Below are 15,211 nucleotides of genomic sequence, written 5' to 3' on the forward strand. Positions count from 1 at the left end.
GAGATGTTCGATACCTGATTAAAAATTAACGTAGGTGAGTCTTTAAGCGACTTCATGTATGAAAATCTAGACTTGCAACAACAAAAAAGTAGTTGTGAATAATTATTTTTAAAAGATTATTTTAAGAGAAATAACAACAGAGTTACTTTAATAAGCATCTATTAGCACATTTAAAATTTAACAAAAACAACATGGTGCAGAATATTAAGTATGGTGAAATATACTGGTAGAATTAACAGAACACCAAAGGACAAAACATTGTATTATTTCTAAGTTACTCATTTTCTCATGCCTACTAATAAAAATGACCCCCCACTACCACCACATACACACACTTGAATAACACCCAATAAGTATTTTATATATTTATTTACTTAAAAAATTTTTTTTGAGATAGAGTCTTGCTCTGTCTCCCAGGCAGTGCAGTGGTGTGATCTCAGTTCACTCAAACATCCGCCCCTTGGGTTCAAGCAATTCTTCTGCCTCAGCCTCCCTAGTAGCTGGGATTACAGGTGTGCACTACTATGCCTGGCTAATGTTTGTATTTCTAGTAGAGATGGGGTTCTGCCATGTTGGTCAGGCTAATCTCGAACTCCTGACCTCAAGTGATCTGCCTGCCTTGGCCTCTCAAATTCTGTGGACTTTAAATAAGTAAACCATATTATTTAGATATTTAGGTAATTTCATTTTTAAATTTAGCTAGTATCAATATGCGTGTAATAAAGAGCTGGGACTCACTTTCTCCTGTAAACGTTCTCTGTATATCCCTCAGACCTTTGACTTAATATGAGAAGTTGGTAAAGTACTTACAAATCTTAGATGGCTTCATTAAAGGGATAATAAAACTGAATGACCACATGTTGACACCGAATGCACTAATGAATCCAGGATTGTATATTCTATAATTATTCAAAATGTTATTAGACTATATTATCATAAGGTCTTCACTTTAAGCTCTTCTTCCAAGAGAAATAATTTAATTGATGTTTTGTCAGTTTTTCTGAAAAATGAACGGCTGAACTAAAGACATGAAGTTAGCTGTAATAGAACAATATGTGTGTTTAAGAAAGACTGTGTGGGTGAAAAAGGACTGGTGGTCTCTTGAGTTGATTATAATTCTGAGAAATAAGATATACTAAGTTCAACCACCAGCTTCCTTGATGAACCATTTTGAAAAGTTATTTAGCTAAAATGCTACTGAAAGACCAAAATGCATCTGCAAACTTACAGTTTATATAGAAAGGATGTTAAGGATGCTGATATGGTCTCTAAGCTAGTGCATATATCATATATGTGCATTGTCATTTGATTTTGGCACAATCAAGGGTTGTAGGGCATTCCTAGCAACTAACATGTGAGCATTTCCTTCAGCCCAAATCTAGCATGGCTAATGTTACTGACTGTCTCCAGCCACATTTAAGGAAAATAGCCACCCAGAAATGCACAGCCATTCTCTTACCCTTCTTTTATTTTCTATGATTCTTCAACTCCCTTATTATAAAATCCAGCTTGTGTGCTCAACATAACACACAAATGTCAAATCTTCAAAGCTCAACATAACACACAAATGTCTTGGAACTCTTATATGCCATTTGCATAAACAGAAGACATGAATAGCAGACCCTCAATTGTAAGTCACATGCGTCCTGATATCAGTGTCTGGCTTCTGGGGCTTTCTTGTCAACTAACAAGGTTTAAATAAACATGTCACACATTTTCTTAGTGAAATGAAAGGTTAAGCTTAAACTTTTAAGGCTGTTCCATTGACTGCATTTTCCAGGATATAATTAAGTTTATTAAAGAAGTGCCTATGTGCCTGAGCTACTGAATAGACATAGCAGCAGTTGGAAGAATGATATGACTGGAAAGTAGTATTGAAAACTGGCATTACAAGTTTCACTACATGAAACAGAAAATTAACAATATGTAATGGTTTTTGTGGGTTGAGCAGCAGCCAAGATGGCAAGGATGTCAGGCGTTGCCATGGATTCAATAATTAGTTCATGAGTTCTGCTGACTTGATATCTATAATATTATTTATTTATTTTAAATAAACAACTATTTACTAAGCACTTGCTGTGGGCCAGGGTCAGAGTTAAGTGCTTTCTCACAAAGGTAGCAAAATAGATATACTTCTTGACATGTTCAAGACCTATCAAGACCCATATCGCTATGAAGTTCCCGCAGCATTAGTTGAGAAAAGCGGGGAAATTACCATATGATTCAGCAATCCCACTCTGGGTATTTACTCAAAGGATTAAGAAGTTTGATATCTGCACTCCCATGTTTATTGCAGTACGACTTACAATAGCAAAGGTATGGAATCAACGTGTCCATCAGCAGACAAATGGACAAAGAAAATGTGAGAATGAAATCCTGTCATATGCAGCAACATGGATGGAACTAGAGGTTATTATGGTAAGTGAAATAAGAACAGGTACAGAAAGACAGATGCTGCATGGTCTCACTCATATGTGGAAACTAAAAAAGTTAATTATATGGAGGTAGAGAGTAGAATGACAGATACTAGAATCTGGGAAGGCTGAGTGGCTGGGAGAGGGATAACGTGAGGTTGGTTAATGTGTACGAACATATAGTTAGGTAGAAGGGCTAAGTTTTAATATTCAGTAGCAGAATGGGGCAACTATAGTTAACAACAATGTATTATATATTTCAAAATAGCTAGAGAAGGGGACTTGAACTGTCCCCAACACATAGGACAAATACTCAAGGTAATGGACACCCAGCATACCCTGACTTGATCATTACATGTAACAAAATATCACATGCACTCCATAAGAATGTACAAATATTTGTACCAATTTAAAACCAGAAGAGCAGCGTAGAGATCTTGTAGGCTGGGATTTCCCTGATGACGTGGACAAGGCACTTAATCTCTTAGTCTCACTTTCCATTATCATACAAGGACAGCAAGAGGATAACAGTAAAACTGCCCTATCCGGCTTTCTCGCAGTGTTGGTGTGATGTACAAATGAGATAATCGATATGAGAATGCTTTGAAAATTGTAAAGCACTCATTTTATTTTCACCTTGCTATAGACAGAAATAATAATTTCCACCTATTCACCTCATACGGATGCTGTTGCTTCTTGGCATTTATTGAACAACAACACTTTCTCTCTGATTTACAAATAGAATGAGACAGAGTTCCTGCCCTGTGATTTTAAACTAGGCAGACATGCATGATAAAAAGATGAGAAAGGCCGAGCGTGGTGGCTCACGCCTGTAATCCCAGCACTTTGGGAGGCCAAGGTGGGCAGATCACGAGGTCGGGACATCGAGACCATCCTTGCTAAGATGGTGAAACCCCGTCTCTACTAAAAATACAAAAAACAAAACAAAAAACAAAAAAACAAAAATTAGCCAGGCGTGGTGGCAGGAGCCTGTAGTCCCAGCTACTTGGGAGGCTGAGGCAGGAGAATGGCGTGAGCCCAGGGGGTGGAGCTGACAGTGAGCCGAGATTGCACCACTGCACTCCAGCCTGGGTGACAGAGCGAGACCACGTCTCAAAAAAAAAAAAAAAAGATGAGAAAACATTCAAGGTAGACAATATTTTACGATGATCACCAATGTGTTTCTAAAAGGCTTATGCATTTTTTAGATGGAAAGTGCTATGGGCATTTTTCATAGTCCTTAGGATATTTGCTTATTGTGAAAAATGATAACCTACATGATTTAAAACAAGAAGAAAAGAAAGATACAAGAGGATTGAAAAAAAATGAAATCGGACAGAATGAAACAAAGAGGCATGGGGCAGGTGACACCAAAAAATTTATTGAACATCTTATTACATGTGTCAAATTACACCGAGTCCTAGATGGGGGAACATTGATATAGGCATGAGTTGAACAACAACTCGCTTTGCAAGTGGACTGTTTGCTCTGCTCAGTAAACTATGCCAAGTAGTTCCACTATGATACTATTATTTAGCTTTGAAAATATTAATATTTAAAAATAGTAACAACTATAGTAACACCCCCAAATACGTTAGCATTTGTACAATGCCTCAGATTTTTCAAAATTTTTATGCAAACATTTTAATTTAATTGTCATAATGACTTTGTGGGATAAGCATAATCATTATATTTAATTTAGAGATGAAAAAGTTGGGACAGAAGTTGGCAAAATAATTTACTCAAAGTAAGACAGAAGGAGACCCATGGCTTGAACCTAAGTTTTCTGATGTGAAGATATGTGCATTATTTATCTTCATTTCACAAAAATAAATCAACGGTCTAAAATAAAACAGTATCGTAATACTACTTTCTTATGGAATAAAGACTGCTTTATTATGGCTGGGGAAAAAAGAAACTCTGGAAAATAAATTTAATAGAAAATTCAAAGCAAGAGTTGAATTTGGAAACATTTTCCCTCATACTCCTCATCTTAATCTAGTTCCAGAGTTTACAAATCAATTTTGTTGGCTTTCAAAGTGATGCAATCATTAGAAGAATTTTATAAAACGATTCTTCCAGGCTAACACTGCCTCCTTAAGGAATGTCACTGTGAGGGTTTAATTGTGGAGTGTGGTTCTGTGTATACATAGCACGTATCTCTTTCATATTTGTTAGGATGCTCAAATGAGAGCCTTGACAGGATATTCATTAAAATGTTTAAAGCACTTATTTTATTGTTATATAGTAATAGGTAAGCATATGCAAAAATGATATCTAAAAAGCGAGTGAAAATGATTTTAGTGAAAAGTAAGACAAAGTCACAACTGACATTTCAATTTCAAGAATTAAATAGGATTCTAGTTAATTGTATTAATGACAAGACTAGACAAACAAAACACATACACATTCAAATAATTAAGCATGATTGTTAGCAAAAATTTAATGATTTCCTTGAAATCCAAGGAAAGAATTGCTTTCTGGTCCAAGAAAAGATTACTTCATGACCCCTTCGCCAAAGTCAGGGTAAAAGATAGCGCTCTCTCTCTCTCTCTCTCGCCCCCGCCCCCACAATAGGAACAATATCTTTAACATTAACACAACATCTTTTACTACAATAAGAACAAAATCTTGTTTCTCCTCTGATGGACGAGTATCTCCATTCTAGAATCTAAAATGTAGATTGTCTCACTAAAACAGCTGCTAAAAGCCAATTTCCATTTCTTTACCCTTTCATTTTTTTGTCCTATAATTGTCACAGAACAAAACTACCAAAATGTGTCAGAATAAAATCACAATCTGGAGTTTCTATAGCATCAGAGAATCTTTTGACGAGAAGAGTACTTGATTGATCTTCAATGTCTGGCTTTAGGAAGGACTGTGCATAAATACTTTTGAAAAAACTATAAAGATCTTCAGAGAAGACAATTCCATCATCTTTCTTATTAACTCAAGTTGGGTACAATCACTTTCATTGCCAGGAAACTATACTTTGATTAAATCCCTCATGCCACAGATTAAGAAATATAAATATACAGACTGAATCTCTAAATGTGAAAATTTGACTCATAGAATGATTTAGATATGGGAAGAACTTGAATTCATTTATTTCAAAAACTTGTGATTTTTATAATATGAAAGAAACTCACCAAATGTTTCTGGCTGGGTCATACAAAAGAGGCATCTCCTTAATGAGAGGACCTTCATGGTCTGGGGCTTGGTCCAGTTTTGTAGTTTTAAAAGTTGAGGAGTGGGCCAGGCACAGTGGCTCACACCTGTAATCCCAGCACTTTGGGAGGCTGAGGTGGGAGGATCACCTGAGGTCAGGAGTTCGAGACCAGCCTGGCCAACATGGTGAAGCCCCGTCTCTATTAAAAATACAAAAATTAGCTGGGCATGGTGGCGTGCACCTGTAATCCCAGCTACTGAGGCAGGAGAATCGCTTGAACTCGTGTGGTGGAGGTTGCAGCAAGCTGAAATTGTGCCACTGCACTCCAGCCTGGGTTACAGAGTGAGACTCCATCTCAAATACATACATACATACATACATACATACATACATACATACATACATATACATACATACATACATAAAAGTTGAGGAGTGGTCTAGCGCCGAGCAACGGAATCGTGCTAACTAAAATCATAGGAAACTGATTTACAAACATGAGAATTGGTGTGACATGAGGGCTGGGGAGTTGTGCTGGAAGGAGGAAGGGCAGATGTATATATTTTCTGCTGGGGTGTTCTTGTACAGGTATCAATGTGTCTGAAAAACAAAGTTCCAGTAGTACTTTATTTATTTAGAATGCAGCTTAGATACAGGAAGTTAGTAAAGAGAGAATTCATAATGAAACATAGATGTGCCTGAGTCTATGTAATGGAGTTCTCTTTTGAGCAGATAAGAATCTACAGTCAGTTACACTGAGAGAAATAAGAAAAGCCAGCTGACATCTTGAAGAAGCACAGAGGAACCACACAGGTGACCTCCATGGTCTATTTGGTAGAGGAGGAAGGTAAACTCTACATACCCCAGGTATCCCTTGGGGATCAATGAAAGTGGTTATATCCAAAATCAGTTAACAAGGGGTATGTCAATGTTAGGGAAGAAGGGAATGTTTCACATTGTCTCATTTCATCTTCATAGAAAGTACTAAGAGATAGGTATTAAATAATCCCTATTTTCAGATAAGGATATCAAGGTTATGAAGTTTACCTAAGTTCACTTGTGATAGACCCATGATTCAAATGCAGCTCAATCTGATGGTAAATCTCATAATACTTTTACTTTTCCATGCTTGCCTATCCTTCCATTAAATATTAATATTGATTCTGGTGATTCTGATTTGTGAATTAAAGGAACAACATACTTCATTTTAGTAGAACTGCCATCAAAGTAGTTACATTTAAAAATGTTTTGGTACTTATTTTCATTTTTAATTATTCTGGTTAAATATGGTTGTATAATATTCAAGACTGGTTTCTGATAATGCAGTCAAAGGAAACAGAAGCAGAGAGCCTCCATCTCTTTGGACTTTAAGCCAGGTATCACACATGAGGGGCATTCTGTATCCACTCAACTCTCACAAACTTGGTTCTGGATCCCTGGCCTCATCCTCTCAGTTCTAGAGTTTCTGTTTCTGCTCTCACCTCATTTTCCAGATTTAATGCTATAAACTTGGCATCTCTGAATAAAGACTTCAGTACCTCTTTCTGCCCAAGGTCACTGTTCAGCCCAAGGTGGACCTATTTAAATACATCTACAGCACCTAGCACACAAAAGAATCAAGGTAAGTGCTCCTGTGCAATTAGTTCACCTTTCCAGTTGCTAACATTCTCTAATTTGTTAAACATGATGACTCTCTCTTCAATGATTAGTGCTAGAGACATAATACCAATTCTTTGATTCTTCTTTTGCAATTTAGTATTTACCAAAACTTTTCAATGCATATTTTTATACCATGTATAGAGTTTCCAAGATACAGCTTGTCTCATGTGTGACATTTTATTATCTCATTGTTTTCTTAGAAAAGACTTGCACATGAATTGTACTTAGAACTTCCATAATTTACAATGTAGTGTGTATATTCTACAGAGAACTCCTATAGATAATTAACCTCACCTTGTGTTCTCTCCCTCCCCTTCCTTCCTTTCTTCTTCCATCAGTTCTCTAGCTTTCATTTTAGGAGTGGCACTAGAATTCTGTCTCAGATTTGCAGAATGGGATGGGCTGGGATTGAAGCTGTTTTACTTTCAGAACCCGTATCCCTCTATAAACTAGAAAATTGGCAAAATTATAAACACTTTTATACTTTTTATTAATAATGATACCTCCCTGCGTAAACTAGCGCACATACTGAACTGTAGAAGTAGGAAATTCTACTGGAATTTTAACTATCATTTGCATTAATTGTTAAGGATTATTTATAGATTCTTCAAAGCAAAATAAAACAGACTTTCCAAAATTTGCCTGCAGAGCAATGGACATAGAACATGAATTCAAATAATTCACCACCTCTGGGCCAAGCTTCTGCAGAGCCAGTATGTAGATGGTCACTCCAATGAACACTCTGGTTACTTATTGAAATCAAGAATCTTTTCTGTTCTATCAGGGAATGCAGTACCAAATCCAAGGTTAGCACTGGACCTCATTTTGGGGGTAGAGGTTAAGTAATGCAAAGCACCCACAGAATGGCCAGAGGCCAAGGGCAGGGCTTGTGACTCCAGAACATGCCAGCATCAGTACAAGGTGAGATTAAGTTTTTAAAGGGCCATTAAAAGTATTAATTATTAAAAGTGGTAAAAGTGGGGAAATATAAAGAGAAGTTTCAAGGATGACCAGTGAAAATCCTGTTTTAAAGGACTTGCTGAGCAAAGAGCCTATCTTGGAAAGAAGGTGTAGGAAAGGTTAAAAGAAACACATTTGAGACTTTTTGTGAAAGTGTTTAACTGTTTGTTTCTAAAATGGTAACATTAAAAATGGCTGAATCTTGACTTGAATGACTTTTTAAATTTTTTTTGAGATGGAGTCTTGCTGTCCCCCAGGCTGGAGTGCAATGGCATGATCTTGGCTCACTGCAACCTCTGCCTCCCAAGTTCAAGCGATTCTCCTGCCTCAGCCTCCCCAGTGGCTGGGATTACAGGCACATGCCACTATGTCCAGCTAATTTTTTGTATTTTTCTTAGAGACAGGGTTTCACCATGTTGGCCAGGCTGTTCTTGAACTCCTGACCTCAAGTGATCCACCTGCCTCGGCCTCCCAAAGTGCTGGGATTATAGGCGTGAGCTACCGTGGCTGGTCAACCTGAATGACTTTTAACAAGAAGAATAAACATATGCAAAGAAAATGTCTGGAAGGGCATACACCAAAATAGTAATTGTAGTTGGTCCCTGAGAGGTAATACTATTGCATTTTTTCTTTTTTTTTTTGAAACAGAGTTTTGCACTGTTGCTTAGGCTGGAGTGCAGCAGCACGATCTCAGCTCACTGCAACCTCCGCCTCCCAGGTTCAAGCGATTCTTCTGCCTCAGCCTCCCAAGTAGCTGAGATTTCAGGCGCCCACCACCACACCTGGCTAATTTTTTATGTTTTTAGTAGAGACAGGGTTTTGCCATATTGCCCACGCTGGTCTCGAACTCCTGAGCTCAGGCAATCCACCCTCCTTGGCCTCCCAAAGTGCTAGGATTACAGGCGTGAGCCACCGCACCTGGCCAATCTTTTCCTTTATACATTTTTGTATTGCCTATTTTTTCTCCATAAGCACACACACTACTTTTACAATTGGGAAGTGGGGGGGAGGAGAGGACAGTGAATTATTTTTGTTTAAAAGAAAGACATTTTCACAGTTGGTATTAATCTGTAAAATGAATGTTTGCATAGTTAAATTAGCAGGGCAAAGCACCATTGGGGAGGCAGAATCTGTGTGACAGAAACAAAACAGAGACTAATTAAAAACAAATGAACACAAAGCTTGGGTTTGGTAACAGCAGCAGAATTTATAGAACTACAGCACCTCTAGAATTATGGAATCCACAACTTCCTGCATGTGTCAGTTTCTGCCAACTTTTGGTTGTCTGTGGTTTTCTTAAAATATCCTTGGAAGGGACTCCCAGGAAATCAGCTCAGTTCAACATTATAATAAAGATTTAAATAATTTCTACAGGAGCTTCCTATTCATGACTGAGTTCCAATTTTCTGCCACACACTTTTGATTTAGATCCAAGGTTTACAAAGATTTACTGAAGTCCTACAACACAACAAAGGGACTCTTTCTCATGTTAGTTAATGTAACTTAATGTTACTTAATGTAAGCTTCTTAAGAAACTGATGAGGTAGGTGTTATTATCCACATTTCCCAGATGGGGACAAGTGACGCTCAGAAAGTTTGGTGCCCAATCTCACACAGCAAGGCTGGGATCTGAACTCAGATCTTGTGATTCAGTATCCTGTGTTATTTTAATGCTGTGCCAAGACCACCACTGGAAAAGTCAAATGATAGCACTAATAGTCCCAGCTTCCCCGTATGAAGCCTCTGGGGCCCATCGGGAGGCAGGTTATATAACGCATTCAATACATGGATGGCTGGGCTTCGAACAGCTCTAATTAAGTAAATGGCTTTATGTCAATTCACTCTATAAGCGCTTTTTGACTCTTCATAATTTTGTCAGAAATTGAGTGAAGAAGTTGTGTTTTTAAAAATTACATTAATGAAAAAGAATTCTGTGTTAATAAGTGGAAAGAAATTGAGAAAGTGAAAATTAAAAAAATTGTAAGGAGAGTAATAATAAAATGTTAAAATTATGCAAGAAGAGACTTCTGGGATTTTGTAGACATAGAAATTTCAAAACAGTGTTCATGGGTTGCCCTATAAATTCTTGGATGGGTTAAATATGAGCTCTAGCATATTCCAACTTATTCCAGTCTGCCCAGGGATCCCAGTGAAAGGTAATCCACAGCTGCCATTGCCCACATGGTCTATCTCTCCTTGTCAACTTCTTCATATCCTCAATCTAAAATTCACACTACAGCAATAGACTAGCTTTTTACATTATGTATGGTGTGATCATCTAAATGATTAATACTAGGGAATATGAATATGAAAATATGCATACATACATTGGCCACTGATAATCAATTATTACTTAAGTGGTTTATTTAACAAATAGCTTTATTAAGTCCTACTGGTAATTCAAATTGAAGTTTGTTGCACCTGGTCAAGTGATAAATTATACCTATGTTCACTTTTTTTGTATTCAAGAATAATGATTACTAGACTGTAGGCTCCTTAAAGGAATAGATCGATCGTATTTTATACTTTATTGGTAACAAACACAGCTTGAAGAACAAAACTGATTATGAAGTAGGTACTCAAGAAATACTTGTTCGGTTTACTGAGTTGCTTATGCCTCTTCTTGGTGTTGACAATCAAATAAATTATTAGATTAAAAATAGAAGTAAGAGTAGTAAATCTACCAATTCTTTTCCGTTTAGCTATAAAATGTCATGGTGCAATGAATCTATATTAGGCAGTAGCTCTTAACGTGGGCTTCAGAGGGAGTTCCCTTAACTCCTTGAAATTTTATTTAAACATTTTTTATACATTAATATGTTCATTTTCCTGAAGAAAGGATCCATAGCTTTCTTTAGTTTCTGGAAATATATAGCTCTATAAACTGTTAGAACCACTGATACCAGACATTGCACCCCAAATGTCAGCAATGATGACTAAGAAAGAAAACCAGTCTTCTTTTGCTTAGTAAACAACATTTTTTTCTCTGATTTTTTAACCTTCCTAAAGATGTCTGATCTCCAGTCAGAATTCAGTTTTCCTAAATAGTATGTGGAATAAGGCAATGTTTAAAGACATGGATACAAATAGGATGACTTGAGGCCGCTTCTTGTTCCTGTACTATACTTTGGACTGTTGGTACTTTCGTTCCAGGTGCAGGTCAAGGTGTTTTTTATCATTTAAAACTGTAATGGACTAAGTGATCTGGGACCTCATTATGAGGGAAATTACCTGTATCCTTATGCGTGTCCACAGCCACTAAAATCAACAGCATTTCAGCTAACGGTCCCTGCCTTCTCACTTCAGAGGATTTGGGGCAATGGGCTCCTAGCATGAGGAGTTGACTTTGGAATCCATGGTACATCTCACAGTCTAAATGTATCAGTCTTTAAAAGTGGAAAGCTTTTGTTTTTTTTATTTAGACTGACAAAACAGTTGTGATCAAGTAAGTTTAGAGTGTTTCTCCATAGGCCCCACACCTTCACCATCCTGTGTTTTTAAGTTAATGATTGACTAGTTTACTGCACTGCTGCAAACTGAAAAAAACAGTTATGTTAAGGAACATTCCCTTTAGGAAGAAAAATAGAACTTTTACAAATATGCCACTGATTTTAAATCTGACCGATAATAACATATAAAAATGAACCTCTCAGCTGTACATTGTATTACCTAGTACTTAAGTAGCAGAAGGAACTATGGAGTTGATAGCGTATAATCCTAGTTGCTCCTCCAAACTTTTATGTTTAAGTTGGTCAGAAATACTACATATGTATGTTGTTATTGTTTCTATTGTTTACCTTTTAAATTAACATACATTAACTGATTTATTTTTAAGTTAACATACATTAAGATTGCAATGTTTACATTCTTATTTTTAAACATTGGCTTCTTATATTTATTATTACAAAGACCACCTTTGGTGGTCATCAGAGAAGTTACAGCTTTATTAAGGTTCTTCTACCCACCAAGTAAGACGAGCACTTGGGAAGCTGTTGAAACTGTAGGGATTTCAACCTTCTGAAGGTTCACTGAAAATCACCTTGCAAAAAGCAGATGATTTTTCTCCTATTAATAGGAGAAAAGACAAACTTATTTTCATGTGCGTAACCCAAGGGAATTGCAGGAAAATGACTGCTCAATAACCTAATGGGTTACACAGATACTCATATACCCTTCTTCATAGGGGAAGAATAGAAACGGAAATGTGGATGATTTTAAGGGGGATAGTAAAGAGTTTTTAGTGGAATTCAATGAGCTTGCTGAACATACAATGTCCTGGGATCAAGTCTGTTGGGCCCCAGAGCAGTGTGACAAAAGTACGTCCAGTTGTGTTGTCAGTCTTCAATCTTTCTTCCTGTGATGTGAGTTAGATGAATAAAAACTCAGAGAAGGCAAGTGTGTTCTTCTTTGGCAGGTCTGGTTTCTAGGTAGATGAAAGACCTTCAGAGAACAATTTCATCTTATGCTTTGGGTGAGACAGAAGACTGACAGACAGGAGGCAGAGAGAGGGTCAGAGAGACCTTGAGGCGCTTCTTCAGTCCAGCATGTCAAAGTGCCATATTTTCTGGTATCAGTTTCTGAGCCCAACAAAACCCTAAAAGCAACTTTCCAAGGAAAATGAAGTTTTAAAATTGTTTTGGAAAATTCTGACTCATACCCATTCTATAGGTTGGCTGTCAAGGGTCCATTTTCGGTATCAGAATTTTTCTGCTTCTTCTGCAAGTTTTAGAGCTTCCTTTCAAGTGAAAAATTTAAATATCTAAGCTTTCAACCTAAAACAAAAGCTCCAATATCACAACAAATGTCTTCTAAGAAGACTGTCAATTGAGTGAAGGTAGATAAATCAGGTAAAGGGACCCCCACTAGAGAACACATGGCACCCAAATAAATCCATTTTAATTTTCACTTTATTTCAGTTATACTTCACAGCTGTGGTATCATGAGTGGAGAGAGAAGCAGCTCATAGGCGAGCCTGAGTTCAAAGGAACTGAAATTTAGCATGGAATGCAAAATTGAAGACTTCTGCTTCTAAGATGACGATTGTAGAAATACCAAGGGTGAAGGATGTAGACTTGGTGCTACACCAGGCAGCAGAATTAGCAGTCTGGGGTGACCCTGCACGTATTGGTCAGTGTCCACGAACACTACCCTTTACAGGAGAAAAATGCGTACCTGATAAGCTATTAGAAATGTGTATTTCTGGCCTGGTGCGGTGGCTCATACCTGTAATCCCAGCACTCTGGGAGGCCGAGGCAGGCGGATCACTTGGGGTCAGGAGTTGGAGACCAGTCTGGAAAACACAGTGAAACTATGTCTCTACTAAAAACTTAAAAAAAAAAAAAAAAAAAAATTAGCCGGATGTGATGGCCAATGCCTGTAATCCCAGCTACTAGGAGGCGGAGGCAGGATAATTCGCTTGAACCCGGGAGGCGTAGGTTGCAGTGAGCCGAGATCGCGCCACTGCACTCCAGCCTGGGTGACAGAGCGAGGTTCCGTCTCAAAAAACGAAAAACAAAAACAAAACAAAAGTATATTTCTCTTAAAACTCTTTTCCCCATCCTTCTGCTCTAGAAGGGACAGTATAAACTGCTCAGGAACAGTGACTTTCACATTTTGAGAGGTTAGATTCTGAACTTTGGCCCCCTCACACCCAGGGGATCCCACTGGGGTCCCTGCATAGTGCTTCTGCATGCACCCTTTCTTAAGGGTGCACAGTGGATAAGTATTATTTTCTCTCTTTGCACTGGGGTTCTGACCGCCAGGGGGGAAAATAGCCACACACAGGGAAATGGCATAAGTTAAAATCAAGCAAGCCTAGTGGGGTGGTAATGACTTTCCCAGCATCCAAGTCTTTGCCTTCAGGTTATGTGAAGCTAGAAAACAATGTCATTCATTCAACATTTACAGGGAACTCACGAAGTACAGAGTACTATGCTAAGCACCGGAGGCATGCAAAAGTGTGCAAAACACAATCCCTACCCGAAGGATTCCTGCCAGGAAGGGTATTTCGCGTATTACCCAGACCTTATAACCCTTGAAGAAATGCTTGTGTGAATGATATCCCACTCGGAATTTAAAATAAGCAAGGAAAACTACATACTAGGACAATATATCTTTTAAGAGGCAGAGAATGTAAATGTGCTTTAAACATTTATTTCTAAAGTATTACAATGTAGTTGGGATGAAGGAGGAGCGGGGGATGTGGGTGTGTGGGTGGTGGTGGGGGGTGGTGGTGGTGGGAGCGGTTCTTGGAAGAGCCTGACTTGAAGGAGGCACTGCCTGGTTGCCTGCACAGCTAAGTTGAATCCTAACAAAGAGGAGGCCGGCACTCTTATATGGGAAGTGGATAACTTTGAGAAAAAGTAGCCTCCAAGGAGGAAAAAAAGGCAACATGTCACCTGGAGTTAGGATCCCCTCACCCTTACCAACCTGCATGCTGACCGCACCCCGGCCGAGCCACTCTGGGCCGCACACCCCGCATCCTTTGCCCAGGCCGCGCGGCCCAATTCCACCTTCTACCCCAAGCCCACAACCCTGGCACACACCCGCTCCAGCCTGGAGTAGGCCACGTGCGCCCGGGTTCTCCTCTCGGCCCTTCAGCCGGCCCGGCGCCTCCAAGGTCGCCGTAGCAACCGTGCGGTCCCTCTCTCGGTTCCCCTGCTCCTAGTAGAGCAGTCCCGACCGCGGCGGCGGTGGCGGGAGCGAGCGGCCTCGGCCCCTCCCGAGAGGGGGCAGCGCAACCGTGGGCTGCGGGCGCCGCCTCTGCTGCATCGGTGGCTGCGCGCTCCGCTCGGCTCTGCCAGGCTGGGATCCGGAGCCCTAGCGCGCCTCGCTGACTTCCCCTACTCCTCTGCTGCCGCCCGGTGGGCAGCTTCTCCAAGCGAGACGCGCGTTCGATCCTCCTTCCCAGCGTTTACGGATTTCCGGGGGCGCAGAATTTTGCCTCGGTCCCTACGAGCATCTCTCGGCCTCTCTCCCCCTCCCCTCGCGACTCCCCCACCCCGTGGGC

The sequence above is a fragment of the Piliocolobus tephrosceles genome, chromosome X (genome assembly GCF_002776525.5).
Source record: "Piliocolobus tephrosceles isolate RC106 chromosome X, ASM277652v3, whole genome shotgun sequence".
Classification (NCBI taxonomy): domain Eukaryota; kingdom Metazoa; phylum Chordata; class Mammalia; order Primates; family Cercopithecidae; genus Piliocolobus; species Piliocolobus tephrosceles.